Below are 17,167 nucleotides of genomic sequence, written 5' to 3' on the forward strand. Positions count from 1 at the left end.
CTGAGAGTCATTAAAGGGCTTTGGTGAAGCTCATATTTTATTAAAGATGGATTTTATAATTTAACTCTGACTTGTGTGTGGTTGGCTCTTATTATTGAGTAATACAGGAAATTACCACGACACCAGACTGTGTTTTTCAAGGCAATCAATTATCATATTTTTGTGAGACCTGCTGCATCTAAGCTTTCAGTTGACTGAAAGTGTAAAATACTTTCGTGGATGAATAGTACCTCACAACTAAAAACATTTATTCTATTTTCTTTAAATCTTTGGTTTCTTCTGCAATTACACTAAAATTGCAGACGCTACTGTTACTCTATTTATCATGCATAGTCACTTTAACCACATCTACATGTACATACTACCTCAATCAGCCCGACTAACCGGTGTCTGTATGTAGCCTCTCTACTGTATATAGCCTCTCTACTGTATATAGCCTCGCTACTGTATATAGCCTCTCTACTGTATATAGCCTCTCTACTGTATATAGCCTCGCTACTGTATATAGCCTCTCTACTGTATATAGCCTCTCTACTGTATATAGCCTCGCTACTGTATATAGCCTCGCTACTGTATATAGCCTCTCTACTGTATATAGCCTCTCTACTGTATATAGCCTCTCTACTGTATCTAGCCTCACTACTGTATATAGCCTCTACTGTATATAGCCTCTCTACTGTATATAGCCTCTCTACTGTTATAGCCTCTCTACTGTATGTAGCCTCTCTACTGTATATAGCCTCTCTACTGTATATAGCCTCTCTACTGTATATAGCCTCTCTACTGTTTATAGCCTCTCTACTGTATATAGCCTCACTACTGTATATAGCCTCTCTACTGTATATAGCCTCTCTACTGTATATAGCCTGTCTACTGAATATAGCCTCTCTACTGTATGTAGCCTCTCTACTGTATATAGCCTCTCTACTGTATGTAGCCTCTCTACTGTATATAGCCTCTCTACTGTATATAGCCTCTCTACTGTATATAGCCTCTCTACTGTATGTAGCCTCTCTACTGTATATAACCTCTCTACTGTATGTAGCCTCTCTACTGTTATTTTTCAGTCTTTTCACTGTTGTTTTTATTTCTTTACCTACCTATTGTTCACCTAACACTTTTTTTGCACTATTGGTTAGAGCCTGTAAGTAAGCATTTCACTGTAAGGTCTACCTACACCCGTTGTATTCGGCGCACGTGACAAATAAACTTTTATTTGATTTCATTTGAAAACTTCACTTGATTTCACTTGTCTTATTATTTCCCGTTGTACCATCTCAGCTCAGCCCTCAAGAACTTCCTTCTGGATTTGGTGGCTTGTGTACTTAGCATGGCCACATGCATTCATCATTTTCTCTATGAGAGGGTCATGCTTTAATATTTCTTCTAAGATTGTAAAAAAAAAAATGACTCTTGTTGTGAGAGTCATCAGACTCTCGATGACTCTCTCTCTGCGCTATATTTTGAGTGGCAGTTAAAAGGATACACATCTGTAATTGTTTTAATGTAAGTACAGTTTTCCTCCACTTTCTTTATCCCGGTCCTCATTCATGACACGTAACATGGATGAGTTGCTGTCAATAGCCCCTTTAATGCTGATTCCATACATATATAGCATTGATAGGATGTTCTGCCTTCGAATGGAGCTTCAACCCAGAATCTTTAAACAACGCCCTTTATCCAGTTACAAAAAACCTTGACTGTGATGTGAAGGCAGATTCAGGTGTATTTGGGCAGAGAAAAATGCCTACAGGCGAAACAAGTCGAATCTTGACTTACAGAATATTCAGAATAACATTCTCTCTTCTTCTTCTGTATCTCGCAACCAACGTTAATATTCTCTCTTCCTCATCCTCGATTTGAAAAATGCACCGCCGAACGTGAAAATAAATGATTCTTTCAACAAGAGGTGATATGAGAAGTCAATCAGCATCAAAATGCCAGTAGCCAAATTACATTTTGGGGTGGCACCCGGGATGGCCAATCAGATGTCAGGTGTATCCAGTGGACACCCCTCTGGCTCCGCCCCTGGACCAATCACAAGGAATAGCCAACGGTCGGGAAAGCACGGCAAATCTGTCAGTAAACAGCAGCCCAAAAACAGGCCTTTCGCAATATTTCAAATACAACCTGCGGGATAACACAGGTTGGAAAGCAAATGGCTCCTGATGAAAACTGAAGACTAATCTGTCTCTAGGCTACCAAAATATTTGATATAACTTCCAAATAGGTCTTTTGTTGATCGAACAGCATTGTTTTACAAAGTAAAATGAGAGACAGATTAGGTTTTTGGCACAAGCGCATCGGACTAAAGCTTTTTTTAGGACCATAATATAATTTCCTACAATATGCGTCTCCACACAACGAGGCCTAGTGATGGATTCAAGACCAGGTCCCTTTTATTGACCTCTGATTTCCTGTTTGTCAAAGTAGCTTTTGATTTCAATCATTTGCGCGGAATTAAAAAAAAGATCCAGTCATGTAAAATGATATAGAATTGCATGAAATGCGTTTATAGAAAGGCCACATTTTTCCTGAACCCTGAACTCTGAACTCTGGGCCCTGGACCCTGGACTACAAAATTAAATCCCCCTATTAAATCAAACTTCTGCATTAGCCTCTTCTCCGCTGCACTATGGGGCTACGCAAAAACCATGATAATGCACTCAATGCTTTATTGTAAAGGGGATTTATTTTCTCATGCGTTCCAGTACCTCAGAGCCCCCCCCCCCCCCCCCCCCCCACCCCAAGTCACCCCCCCCACCCCACCTCTCACGCTGACATTTTCTTCCGGCACCTCCCGATCTACAAGTAAAAGCACTGTCTTTTCCCTCTGTGTGGATTAGTGTCATGATTCAGCTGTCAATGTCAGACCACGAGCCAGAGATATTATATGGATTGAAGCCAGATCGACTCTTAGTGAGGGGGAAACAGTCGCGATGAACGCAGAGACAGAGATATTATATGGATTGAAGCCAGATCGACTCTTAGCGAGGGGGACACAGTCACGATGAACGCAGAGACTGAGATTTAATAAAGGAGGTTGTGAGAGATGAGTTCTCTGGGAGGAGATAGACTCGGTTAAATGAAGCTGTGAGAGGTTAGACTGGGTTAAATAACGGTTTTGATTCCGACCTGGGGGGGGGGGGGGGGGATCAGACTCTTCTGACTGATACTCTGACCTTTGACCTCTGTGTGATACGAGCTGTTAAATGGTCACTGTGATCTGTATGTTCTGATGTGACACTGGGAGCAAACAATTACCACAAAGGGAAGGGCCCTTTCTCAGTAATTAGAAGGAGAGCTGACAGAGCGGCGGCAGCAGCAGTATCTATGAACTGGTATGTAAAAGAGACAGCTGCTGCTTCATTGTAACCATGTTTCCCAGCTATACAGTAACCTATTGACTGGTTGTTTAATGCAACAGGGAAAAGTCCCAGGCCACCGCTAGAAAGAAAACATTCACAGCCTGAAACCTGCAGGTGTAACGGATGTGAAATGGCTAGCTAGTTAGCGGTGGTGCGCGCTAATAGCCTTTCAATCGGTGACGACACTTGCTCTGAGACCTTGAAGTAGTGGTTCCCCTTGCTCTGCAAGGGCCGCGGCTTTTGTGGAGCGATGGGTAACGATGCTTCGTGGGTGACTGTTGTTGATGTGTGCAGAGGGTCCCTGGTTCGCGCCCGGGTCGGGGCGAGGGGACGGTCTAAAGTTAAACTGTTACACAGGGACCTTCTCATCTGTATTTTTAACAGCTCTATTTTCCCCCCAAAAAACAAGGTTCTGCACACAGCAGGAAAAAGAGACTGTTTTCATCAGTCTGACACATTAGTCTCCCTTTTTGTCAGTCAGTTGTATTTGACGACCTCTCATCCAGTCTACCCCCAGAGAGAGAGAGAGGAGGGAGAGAGAGAGAGAGAGAGAGAGAGAGAGAGAGAGAGAGAGAGAGAGAGAGAGAGAGACAGGTAAAGAAGTACATCTCTCTCTCTAAACCCCTGGCACCGTCTCAGAAGGTAACCAACTCCCCCCCGTCTTCCTACACTGCCATCCCCAAACCAGTCAACATCAATGACAACTTGGACACCGTTAACACACCTCCCCACTCCTCCTCATATACATGCTCATACAGAGATTCTGAATGTGGCTTTTCTCTCACCGCGGAATCTTCGACGACAACCTCTTCTTTTCACACAGGGACAGCAATTAGTCCGTCAACATTGGTTAGGAGTTACCTGGCAACAAAGAGGTCAGGTTGTCTGACGACTGAGGGAGGTTTTGACGAGACAAGCGTTAAGACGGGGGTTGAGGTCGGAGAGGAGTTGAGAGCTAGGTCCTATCCAGAGTATCTGTCTGGTCTGCACCTCGATCCCTCACCGCCCGTTCTGACATGGAATCACGTCGTGGAGTAACATCACGTCACCACATGTAACGCCGTCTTCTCGTGAAATACTTTCCCAACGGGACTCAGGACTCCGACTGGGAATATTTGACAATGGAACAACGCACAATGACAGCAGCTCTGAGTCAGAAACATGGAGATTGTACTGTTCAATGACAGCAGCTCTGAGTCAGACAGAAACATGACGATTGTACAGTTCAATGACAGCAGCTCTGAGTCAGACAGAAACATGGAGATTGTACTGTTCAATGACAGCAGCTCTGAGTCAGACAGAAACATGACGATTGTACTGTTCAATGACAGCAGCTCTGAGTCAGACAGACACATGGAGATTGTACTGTTCAATGACAGGAGCTCTGAGTCAGACAGAAACATGACGATTGTACTGTTCAATGACATCAGCTCTGAGTCAGACAGAAACATGGAGATTGTACTGTTCAATGACAGCAGCTCTGAGTCAGACAGAAACATGACGATTGTACTGTTCAATGACAGCAGCTCTGAGTCAGACAGAAACATGACGATTGTACTGTTCAATGACAGCAGCTCTGAGTCAGACAGAAACATGACGATTGTACTGTTCAATGACAGCAGCTCTGAGTCAGACAGAAACATGGAGATTGCACTGTTCAATGACAGCAGCTCTGAGTCAGACAGAAACATAGAGATTGCACTGTTCAATGACAGCAGCTCTGAGTCAGACAGAAACATGACGATTGTACTGTTCAATGACAGCAGCTCTGAGTCAGACAGAAACATGGAGATTGTACTGTTCAATGACAGCAGCTCTGAGTCAGACAGAAACATGGAGATTGCACTGTTCAATGACAGCAGCTCTGAGTCAGACAGAAACATGGAGATTGCACTGTTCAATGACAGCAGCTCTGAGTCAGACAGAAACATGGAGATTGTACTGTTCAATGACAGCATGTCATGTTTTGTCATTTATCATCATGTCTTGTCCCTGTGCTTCCCTCTGCTGGTCTTATTAGGTTCTTTCCCTCTTTCTATCCCTCTCTCTCCCCCTCCCTCTCTCCCTCTCTCGCTCTCTCTCTCTATCGTTCCGTTCCTGCTCCCAGCTGTTTCTCGTTCTCCTAACTACCTCATTTACTCTTTCACACCTGTCCCCTTTTTTGCCCTCTGATTAGAGTCCCTATTTCTCCCTCTGTTTTCCGCTTCTGTCCTTGTCGGATCCTTGTTTGATGTTTGCTGTTCTGTGTCCTTGTTCCGCCCTGTCGTGTTTTTGCCTTCTTCAGATGCTGCGTGTGAGCAGGTGTCTATGTCAGCTACGGCCTGTGCCTTCCTGAAGCGACCTGCAGTCTGTGGTCGCGTCTCCAGTCGTTCCTCTCTACTGACGAGAGGATTTCAGTTTCCTGTTTTGGATTTACCTATGATATTATCCAGGAGTATCATTGTTTGTTTAAGACTGGAATAAAGACTCAGTTTCTATTAAGTCGCTTTTGGGTCCTCATTCACCAGCATAACAGAAGGATCCGACCAAGAATGGACCCAGCGACTACGGATTCTCGCTACACTGCCGTCGAGATCCAGGGAGCAATGCTCGGCAGACACGAGCAGGAATTGTCTGCTGCTCGTCATGCCGTTGAGACCCTGGCCGCTCAGGTCTCCGATCTCTCAGGACAGTTTCAGAGTCTTCGTCTCGTGCCACCAGCTACTTCCTGGTCTTCCGAGTCTCCGGAACCTAGGGTTAATAACCCACCATGTTACTCTGGGCAGCCCACTGAGTGTCGCTCCTTTCTCACCCAGTGTGATATTGTGTTCTCTCTCCAGCCCAACACATACTCAAGAGAGAGAGCTCGGATCGCTTACGTCATATCACTCCTTACTGGTCGGGCTCGGGAGTGGGGCACAGCTATCTGGGAGGCAAGGGCTGAGTGTTCTAACGTTTATCAGAACTTTAAAGAGGAGATGATACGGGTTTTTGATCGTTCAGTTTTTGGGAAGGAGGCTTCCAGGGCCCTGGCTTCCCTATGTCAAGGTGATCGATCCATAACGGATTACTCTATAGAGTTTCGCACTCTTGCTGCATCCAGTGACTGGAACGAGCCGGCGTTGCTCGCTCGTTTTCTGGAGGGACTCCACGCTGAGGTTAAGGATGAGATTCTCTCCCGAGAGGTTCCTTCCAGCGTGGACTCTTTGATTGCACTCGCCATCCGCATAGAACGACGGGTAGATCTTCGTCACCGAGCTCGTGGAGGAGAGCTCGCGTTAACGGTGTTTCCCCTCTCCGCATCTCAACCATCTCCTCCCACCGGCTCAGAGACTGAGCCCATGCAGCTGGGAGGTATTCGCATCTCGACTAAGGAGAGGGAACGGAGAATCACCAACCGCCTTTGCCTCTATTGCGGTTCTGCTGGACATTTTGTCATGTCATGTCCAGTAAAAGCCAGAGCTCATCAGTAAGCGGAGGGCTACTGGTGAGCGCTACTACTCAGGTCTCTCCATCAAGATCCTGTACTACCTTGTCGGTCCATCTACGCTGGACCGGTTCGGCTGCTTCCTGCAGTGCCTTGATAGACTCTGGGGCTGAGGGTTGTTTTATGGACGAAGCATGGGCTCGGAAACATGACATTCCTCTCAGACAGTTAGGGAAAACAACGCCCATGTTCGCCTTAGATGGTAGTCTTCTCCCCAGTATCAGATGTGAGACACTACCTTTAACCCTCACAGTATCTGGTAACCACAGTGAGACCATTTCCTTTTTGATTTTTCGTTCACCTTTTACACTTGTTGTTTTGGGTCATCCCTGGCTAGTATGTCATAATCCTTCTATTAATTGGTCTAGTAATTCTATCCTATCCTGGAACGTTTCTTGTCATGTGAAGTGTTTAATGTCTGCTATCCCTCCTGTTTCTTCTGTCCCCTCTACTCAGGAGGAACCTGGTGATTTGACAGGAGTGCCGGAGGAATATCATGATCTGCGCACGGTCTTCAGTCGGTCCAGAGCCAACTCTCTTCCTCCTCACCGGTCGTATGATTGTTGTATTGATCTCCTTCCGGGGACCACTCCCCCTCGGGGTAGACTATACTCTCTGTCGGCTCCCGAACGTAAGGCTCTCGAGGATTATCTGTCTGTTTCTCTCGACGCCGGTACCGTGGTGCCTTCTTCCTCTCCCGCCGGAGCGGGGTTTTTTTTTTGTTAAGAAGAAGGACGGTACTCTGCGCCCCTGCGTGGATTATCGAGGGCTGAATGACATAACGGTTAAGAATCGTTATCCGCTTCCCCTTATGTCGTCAGCCTTCGAGATTCTGCAGGGAGCCAGGTTCTTTACTAAGTTGGACCTTCGTAACGCTTACCATCTCGTGCGCATCAGAGAGGGGGACGAGTGGAAAACGGCGTTTAACACTCCGTTAGGGCATTTTGAATACCGGGTTCTGCCGTTCGGTCTCGCTAATGCTCCAGCTGTCTTTCAGGCATTAGTTAATGATGTACTGAGAGACATGCTGAACATCTTTGTTTTCGTTTACCTTGACGATATCCTGATTTTTTCACCGTCACTCGAGATTCATGTTCAGCACGTTCGACGTGTACTCCAGCGCCTTTTAGAGAATTGTCTCTACGTGAAGGCTGAGAAGTGCGCCTTTCATGTCTCCTCTGTCACATTTCTCGGTTCTGTTATTTCCGCTGAAGGCATTCAGATGGATCCCGCTAAGGTCCAGGCTGTCAGCGATTGGCCCGTTCCTAAGTCACGTGTCGAGTTGCAGCGCTTTCTCGGTTTCGCTAATTTCTATCGGCGTTTCATTCGTAATTTCGGTCAAGTGGCTGCCCCTCTCACAGCTCTGACTTCTGTCAAGACTTGCTTTAAGTGGTCCGGTTCCGCCCAGGGAGCTTTTGATCTCCTCAAGAAGCGTTTTACTTCCGCTCCTATCCTTGTTACTCCTGACGTCACTAAACAATTCATTGTCGAGGTTGACGCTTCAGAGGTGGGCGTGGGAGCCATTCTGTCCCAGCGCTTCCATTCTGACGATAAGGTCCATCCTTGCGCTTACTTTTCTCATCGCCTGTCGCCATCGGAACGCAACTATGATGTGGGTAACCGCGAACTGCTCGCCATCCGCTTAGCCATAGGCGAATGGCGACAGTGGTTGGAGGGGGCGACCGTCCCTTTTGTCGTTTGGACTGACCATAAGAACCTTGAGTACATCCGTTCTGCCAAACGACTTAATGCACGTCAAGCTCGTTGGGCGTTGTTTTTCGCTCGTTTCGAGTTCGTGATTTCTTATCGCCCGGGAAATAAGAACACCAAGCCTGATGCCTTATCCCGTCTCTTTAGTTCTTCTGTGGCTTCTACCGACCCCGAGGGGATTCTCCCTGAAGGGCGTGTTGTCGGGTTGACTGTCTGGGGAATTGAGAGACAGGTAAAGCAAGCACTCACTCACACTGCGTCGCCGCGCGCTTGTCCTAGTAACCTTCTGTTCGTTCCTGTCTCTACTCGTCTGGCTGTTCTTCAGTGGGCTCACTCTGCCAAGTTAGCTGGCCACCCCGGCGTTCGGGGTACGCTTGCTTCTATTCGCCAGCGGTTTTGGTGGCCTACTCAGGAGCGTGACACGCGCCGTTTCGTGGCTGCTTGTTCGGACTGCGCGCAGACTAAGTCAGGTAACTCTCCTCCTGCCGGTCGTCTCAGACCGCTTCCCATTCCTTCTCGACCATGGTCTCACATCGCCTTAGACTTTATTACCGGTCTGCCTTCGTCTGCGGGGAAGACTGTGATTCTTACGGTTATCGATAGGTTCTCTAAGGCGGCACATTTCATTCCCCTCGCTAAGCTTCCTTCCGCTAAGGAGACGGCACAAATCATCATTGAGAATGTGTTCAGAATTCATGGTCTCCCGTTAGACGCCGTTTCAGACAGAGGTCCGCAATTCACGTCACAGTTTTGGAGGGGGTTCTGTCGTTTGATTGGTGCTTCCGTCAGTCTCTCTTCCGGGTTTCATCCCCAGTCTAACGGTCAAGCAGAAAGGGCCAATCAGTCGATTGGTCGCATATTACGCAGCCTTTCTTTTCGAAACCCTGCGCCTTGGGCAGAACAGCTCCCCTGGGCAGAATACGCTCACAACTCGCTTCCTTCGTCTGCTACCGGGCTATCTCCGTTTCAGAGTAGTCTTGGGTACCAGCCTCCTCTGTTCTCGTCCCAGCTCGCCGAGTCCAGCGTTCCCTCCGCTCAGGCTTTTGTCCAACGTTGTGAGCGCACCTGGAGGAGGGTCAGGTCTGCACTTTGCCGTTACAGGGCGCAGACTGTGAGAGCCGCCAATAAACGTAGGATTAAGAGTCCTAGGTATTGTCGCGGTCAGAGAGTGTGGCTTTCCACTCGTAACCTTCCCCTTACGACAGCTTCTCGCAAGTTGACTCCGCGGTTCATTGGTCCGTTCCGTGTCTCTCAGGTCGTCAATCCTGTCGCTGTGCGACTGCTTCTTCCGCGACATCTTCGTCGCGTCCACCCTGTCTTCCATGTCTCCTGTGTCAAGCCTTTTCTTCGCGCCCCCGTTCGTCTTCCCTCCCCCCCCCCGTCCTTGTCGAGGGCGCACCTATTTACAAGGTACGGAAGATCATGGACATGCGTTCTCGGGGACGTGGTCACCAGTACTTAGTGGATTGGGAGGGTTACGGTCCTGAGGAGAGGAGTTGGGTTCCATCTCGGGACGTGCTGGACCGTTCGTTGATTGATGATTTCCTTCGTTGCCGCCAGGGTTCCTCCTCGAGTGCGCCAGGAGGCGCTCGGTGAGTGGGGGGGTACTGTCATGTTTTGTCATTTATCATCATGTCTTGTCCCTGTGCTTCCCTCTGCTGGTCTTATTAGGTTCTTTCCCTCTTTCTATCCCTCTCTCCCCCTCCCTCTCTCTCTCTCTCGCTCTCTCTCTCTATCGTTCCGTTCCTGCTCCCAGCTGTTTCTCGTTCTCCTAACTACCTCATTTACTCTTTCACACCTGTCCCCTTTTTTGCCCTCTGATTAGAGTCCCTATTTCTCCCTCTGTTTTCCGCTTCTGTCCTTGTCGGATCCTTGTTTGATGTTTGCTGTTCTGTGTCCTTGTTCCGCCCTGTCGTGTTTTTGCCTTCTTCAGATGCTGCGTGTGAGCAGGTGTCTATGTCAGCTACGGCCTGTGCCTTCCTGAAGCGACCTGCAGTCTGTGGTCGCGTCTCCAGTCGTTCCTCTCTACTGACGAGAGGATTTCAGTTTCCTGTTTTGGATTTACCTATGATATTATCCAGGAGTATCATTGTTTGTTTAAGACTGGAATAAAGACTCAGTTTCTATTAAGTCGCTTTTGGGTCCTCATTCACCAGCATAACACAGCAGCTCTGAGTCAGACAGAAACATGGAGATTGTACTGTTCAATGACAGCAGCTCTGAGTCAGACAGAAACATGGAGATTGTACTGTTCAATGACAGCAGCTCTGAGTCAGACAGAAACATGACGATTGTACTGTTCAATGACAGCAGCTCTGAGTCAGACAGAAACATGACGATTGTACTGTTCAATGACAGCAGCTCTGAGTCAGACAGAAACATGGAGATTGTACTGTTCAATGACAGCAGCTCTGAGTCAGACAGAAACATGACAGCAGCTCTGAGTCAGACAGAAACATGACGATTGCACTGTTCAATGACAGCAGCTCTGAGTCAGACAGAAACATGACAGCAGCTCTGAGTCAGACAGAAACATGACAGCAGCTCTGAGTCAGACAGAAACATGACAGCAGCTCTGAGTCAGACAGAAACATGACAGCAGCTCTGAGTCAGACAGAAACATGGAGATTGTACTGTTCAATGACAGCAGCTCTGAGTCAGACAGAAACATGACAGCAGCTCTGAGTCAGACAGAAACATGACAGCAGCTCTGAGTCAGACAGAAACATGACAGCAGCTCTGAGTCAGACAGAAACATGGAGATTGCACAGTTCCACAATTCTCTTCTCAGAGAGCATAGTGTACATTACATCTAGGTTGTGCTAAGAAGTTATCCGTATGTTATTTATTCAGCATAATTGTGCTATGAGAAAAGGTAGAATTGTTTGAGGTAAATTGAATAATGTATTTGTTTCTAAATAAGTTAATGAAATTGTTTTATTATTTCTTATTTCTAATTGGAATATATATGTCACAGAATAAAGTTTCCAAACTTTGTCTATTTGAGTCAGAAGTCTGAATACATCTGTAGTATTCTCAGATAGTATATGTAATATTCTCAGATAGTATCTATAGTATTCTCAGATAGTATCGGTAGTATTCTCAGATAGTATCGGTAGTATTCTCAGATAGTATCGGTAGTATTCTCAGATAGTATCGGTAGTATTCTCAGATAGTATCGGTAGTATTCTCAGACAGTATCTGTAGTGTTCTCAGATAGTATCTGTAGTATACTCAGATAGTATCTGTAGTATTCTCAGACAGTATCAATAGTATTCTCAGACGGTATCTATAGTATTCTCAGACAGTATCTGTAGCATTCTCAGATAATCAGGAATCAAAAATATCTCTTGATCAAAGTGGGTTAGAGGATAAACAACATTATAGTTTCTCTACGTCTTGACTTTGAACAGAATAAACATTCACATCTTATGTAAATGAGGTGTAAGTAAACATTCCGCGGGAGAAGAGAAATGGAAGTAGAATACTGATGTAGCTGATACATTGTCTCACTATAGTTCTCGGATTACTTCAAAAAGTAAATGTGACTTTGATTTCGCGAGAACAATTCCCTGAGAGAGAGCAGACGGGAAACTTAATTTCCTTCCACGCAGCACTCCAATACAGCTCTCTACCATCTAAACACACACACACACACACACACACACACACACACACACACACACACACACACACACACACACACACACACACACACACACACACACACACACACACACACACACACACACACACACACACACACACACACACACACACACACACACACACACACACACCTCTACTATACAATGAGGTATTCAAGCTTTTTATCTGTGAATTTTAATGGATGGTAAGAGACAGTCTCTCTCTACTGAATAAGTTAAAGCTGAACGGTAAGAGACAGTCCCTCTCTACTGAATAAGTTAAAGCTGGATGGTAAGATAGAGACAGTCCCTCTCCACTGAATAAGTTAAAGCTGGATGGTAAGATAGAGACAGTCCCTCTCTACTGAATAAGTTAAAGCTGGATGGGAAGAGACAGTCCCTCTCTACTGAATAAGTTAAAGCTGGATGGTAAGAGACAGTCCCTCTCTACTGAATAAGTTGAAGCTGGATGGTAAGAGACAGTCCCTCTCTACTGAATAAGTTAAAGCTGGATGGTAAGAGACAGTCCCTCTCTACTGAATAAGTTAAAGCTGGATGGTAAGAGACAGTCCCTCTCTACAGAATAAGTTAAAGCTGGATGGTAAGAGACAGTTCCTCTCTACTGAATAAGTTAAAGCTGGATGGTAAGAGACATTCCCTCTCTACTGAATAAGTTAAAGCTGGATAGTAAGAGACAGTCCCTCTCCACTGAATAAGTTAAAGCTGGACGGTAAGATAGACACAATCAGACAGAATGGGTCAGTAGTGAAACTGGACAGTAGATCAGACAGAATGGGTCAGTAGTGTTACTGGACAGTAGATCAGACAGAATGGGTCAGTAGTGAAACTGGACAGTAGATCAGACAGAATGGGTCAGTAGTGTTACTGGACAGTAGATCAGACAGAATGGGTCAGTAGTGTTACTGGACACTAGATCAGACAGAATGGGTCAGTAGTGTTACTAGACAGTAGATCAGACAGAATGGGTCAGTAGTGTTACTGAACAGTAGATCAGACAGAATGGGTCAGTAGTGTTACTGGACAGCAGATCAGACAGAATGGGTCAGTAGTGTTACTGGACAGTAGATCAGACAGAATGGGTCAGTAGTGTTACTGGACAGTAGATCAGACAGAATGGGTCAGTAGTGTTACTGGACAGTAGATCAGACAGAATGGGTCAGTAGTGTTACTGGACAGTAGATCAGACAGAATGGGTCAGTAGTGTTACTGGACAGTAGATCAGACAGAATGGGTCAGTAGTGTTACTAGACAGTAGATCAGACAGAATGGGTCAGTAGTGTTACTAGACAGTAGATCAGACAGAATGGGTCAGTAGTGTTACAGGACAGTAGATCAGACAGAATGGGTCAGTAGTGTTACAGGACAGTAGATCAGACAGAATAGGTCAGTAGTGTTACTGGACAGTAGATCAGACAGAATGGGTCAGTAGTGTTACTAGACAGTAGATCAGACAGAATAGGTCAGTAGTGTTACTGTACAGTAGATCAGACAGAATGGGTCAGTAGTGTTACTAGACAGTAGATCAGACAGAATGGGTCAGTAGTGTTACTAGACAGTAGATCAGACAGAATGGGTCAGTAGTGTTACAGGACAGTAGATCAGACAGAATGGGTCAGTAGTGTTACAGGACAATAGATCAGACAGAATAGGTCAGTAGTGTTACTGGACAGTAGATCAGACAGAATGGGTCAGTAGTGTTACTAGACAGTAGATCAGACAGAATAGGTCAGTAGTGTTACTAGATAGTAGATCAGACAGAATGGGTCAGTAGTGTTACTAGACAGTAGATCAGACAGAATGGGTCAGTAGTGTTACTAGACAGCAGATCAGACAGAATGGGTCAGTAGTGTTACTGGACAGTAGATCAGACAGAATGGGTCAGTAGTGTTACTGGACAGTAGATCAGACAGAATGGGTCAGTAGTGTTACTGGACAGTAGATCAGACAGAATGGGTCAGTAGTGTTACTGGACAGTAGATCAGACAGAATGGGTCAGTAGTGTTACTGGACAGTAGATCAGACAGAATGGGTCAGTAGTGTTACTGGACAGTAGATCAGACAGAATGGGTCAGTAGTGTTACTGGACAGTAGATCAGACAGAATGGGTCAGTAGTGTTACTGGACACTAGATCAGACAGAATGGGTCAGTAGTGTTACTAGACAGTAGATCAGACAGAATGGGTCAGTAGTGTTACTAGACAGCAGATCAGACAGAATGGGTCAGTAGTGTTACTGGACAGTAGATCAGACAGAATGGGTCAGTAGTGTTATTGGACAGTAGATCAGACAGAATGGGTCAGTAGTGTTACCGGACAGTAGATCAGACAGAATGGGTCAGTAGTATTACTGGACAGTAGATCAGACAGAATGGGTCAGTAGTGTTACTGGACAGTAGATCAGACAGAATGGGTCAGTAGTGTTACTAGACAGCAGAGCAGACAGAATGGGTCAGTAGTGTTACTGGACAGAAGATCAGACATAATGGGTCAGTAGTGTTACTGGACAGTAGATCAGACAGAATGGGTCACTAGTGTTACTGGACAGTAGATCAGACAGAATAGGTCAGTAGTGTTACTGGACAGTAGATCACACAGAATGGGTCAGTAGTGTTATTGGACAGTAGATCAGACAGAATGGGTCAGTAGTGTTACAGGACAGTAGATCAGACAGAATGGGTCAGTAGTGTTACTGGACAGTAGATCAGACAGAATGGGTCAGTAGTGTTACTGGACAGTAGATCAGACAGAATGGGTCAGTAGTGTTACTGGACAGTAGATCAGACAGAATAGGTCAGTAGTGTTACTGGACAGTAGATCAGACAGAATGGGTCAGTAGTGTTACTAGACAGTAGATCAGACAGAATGGGTCAGTAGTGTTACTGGACAGTAGATCAGACAGAATGGGTCAGTAGTGTTACTGGACAGTAGATCAGACAGAATGGGTCAGTAGTGTTACTGGACAGTAGATCAGACAGAATGGGTCAGTAGTGTTACTGGACAGTAGATCAGACAGAATGGGTCAGTAGTGTTACTAGACAGTAGATCAGACAGAATAGGTCAGTAGTGTTACTGTACAGTAGATCAGACAGAATGGGTCAGTAGTGTTACTAGACAGTAGATCAGACAGAATTGGTCAGTAGTGTTACTGGACAGTAGATCAGACAGATGGGTCAGTAGTGTTACTAGACAGTAGATCAGACAGAATGGGTCAGTAGTGTTACTGGACACTAGATCAGACAGAATGGGTCAGTAGTGTTACTAGACAGTAGATCAGACAGAATGGGTCAGTAGTGTTACTAGACAGTAGATCAGACAGAATGGGTCAGTAGTGTTACTGGACAGTAGATCAGACAGAATGGGTCAGTAGTGTTACTGGACAGTAGATCAGACAGAATGGGTCAGTAGTGTTACTGGACAGTAGATCAGACAGAATGGGTCAGTAGTGTTACTGGACAGTAGACCAGACAGAATGGGTCAGTAGTGTTACTGGACAGTAGATCAGACAGAATGGATCAGTAGTGTTACTAGATAGTAGATCAGACAGAATGGGTCAGTAGTGTTACTGGACAGTAGATCAGACAGAATGGGTCAGTAGTGTTACTGGACAGTAGATCAGACAGAATGGGTCAGTAGTGTTACTGGACAGCTGATCAGACAGAATGGGTCAGTAGTGTTACTGGACAGTAGATCAGACAGAATGGGTCAGTAGTGTTACTGGACAGTAGATCAGACAGAATGGGTCAGTAGTGTTACTGGACAGTAGATCAGACAGAATGGGTCAGTAGTGTTACTGGACAGTAGATCAGAGAAAACCTAAACCAACTGGAAAATACATCTACTACACAACGCTGTCAGATTGGTATCACACACACACACACACACACACACACACACACACACACACACACACACACACACACACACACACACACACACACACACACACACACACACACACACACACACACACACACACACACACCACACACACACACACACGCTGTCAGACATATCTACCTATCAATCTGAATATTATGTTCAGTGCTAAAATAGTTTCCTTACAACTGGGGACCATCTTGTGAGAAGTACGACATTCTGCTGTCTTCTCACTTTAACATGAAGAGGACTTCTACATTTACCTCCCAGCCCTGAAGCAATGGACCATCACAGCTGACACTGTGTGGGATGGTACTTCACAGGCCAGGAATGACTTCAGAACGAGGATAAGGGGAAGACATGGTGGGAGGAAGGGAGGGTGGAGGGAGTGGAGGGGGAGGGAGTGGAGGGGGAGAGAGAGAGAGGGAGAGAGGGAGAGAGAGAGAGAGAGAGAGAGAGCGAGACAGACAGAGACAGAGACACAGAGACACAGAGACACAGAGAGAGAGAGAGAGAGAGAGAGAGAGAGAGAGAGAGAGAGAGAGAGAGAGAGAGAGACAGAGAGCGAGAGAGAGCGAGACAGAGGGAGCGAGAGAGAGAGAGAGAGAGAGAGAGAGAGAGAGGGAGCGAGAGAGAGAGAGAGAGAGAGAGAGAGAGAGAGAGAGAGAGAGAGAGAGAGAGAGAGAGAGAGAGAGAGAGAGAGAGAGAGAGGGAGAGAGAGAGAGAGGGAGCGAGAGAGAGAGAGAGAGAGAGAGACAGGGAGAGAGAGAGAGAGGGAGAGAGAGAGAGAGAGAGAGAGAGAGAGAGAGAGAGAGAGAGAGAGAGAGAGAGAGAGAGAGAGAGAGAGAGAGACAGAGAGGTGAAGAGCCCCCCCCCACCAGCCACTATCTCTCCAAGCAGCCAGAGAGGAGTGATAATCAAGTGTGGCCGCAGGTTAAAACCAAAGGACATTATGCTGAACAGAGATGTACTGTGGGAGTAATTACTCTTCTGTGGAAAGGGAAAGCATATTGATTTCTGGAGATGGGCTTAGAGGCATTATCTGAAGCACACTCAGTAATACACAGCCGGCTGAGGCTC

Source organism: Salvelinus alpinus, chromosome 11 (assembly GCF_045679555.1).
Source record: "Salvelinus alpinus chromosome 11, SLU_Salpinus.1, whole genome shotgun sequence".
Taxonomy (NCBI): Eukaryota; Metazoa; Chordata; class Actinopteri; order Salmoniformes; family Salmonidae; genus Salvelinus; species Salvelinus alpinus.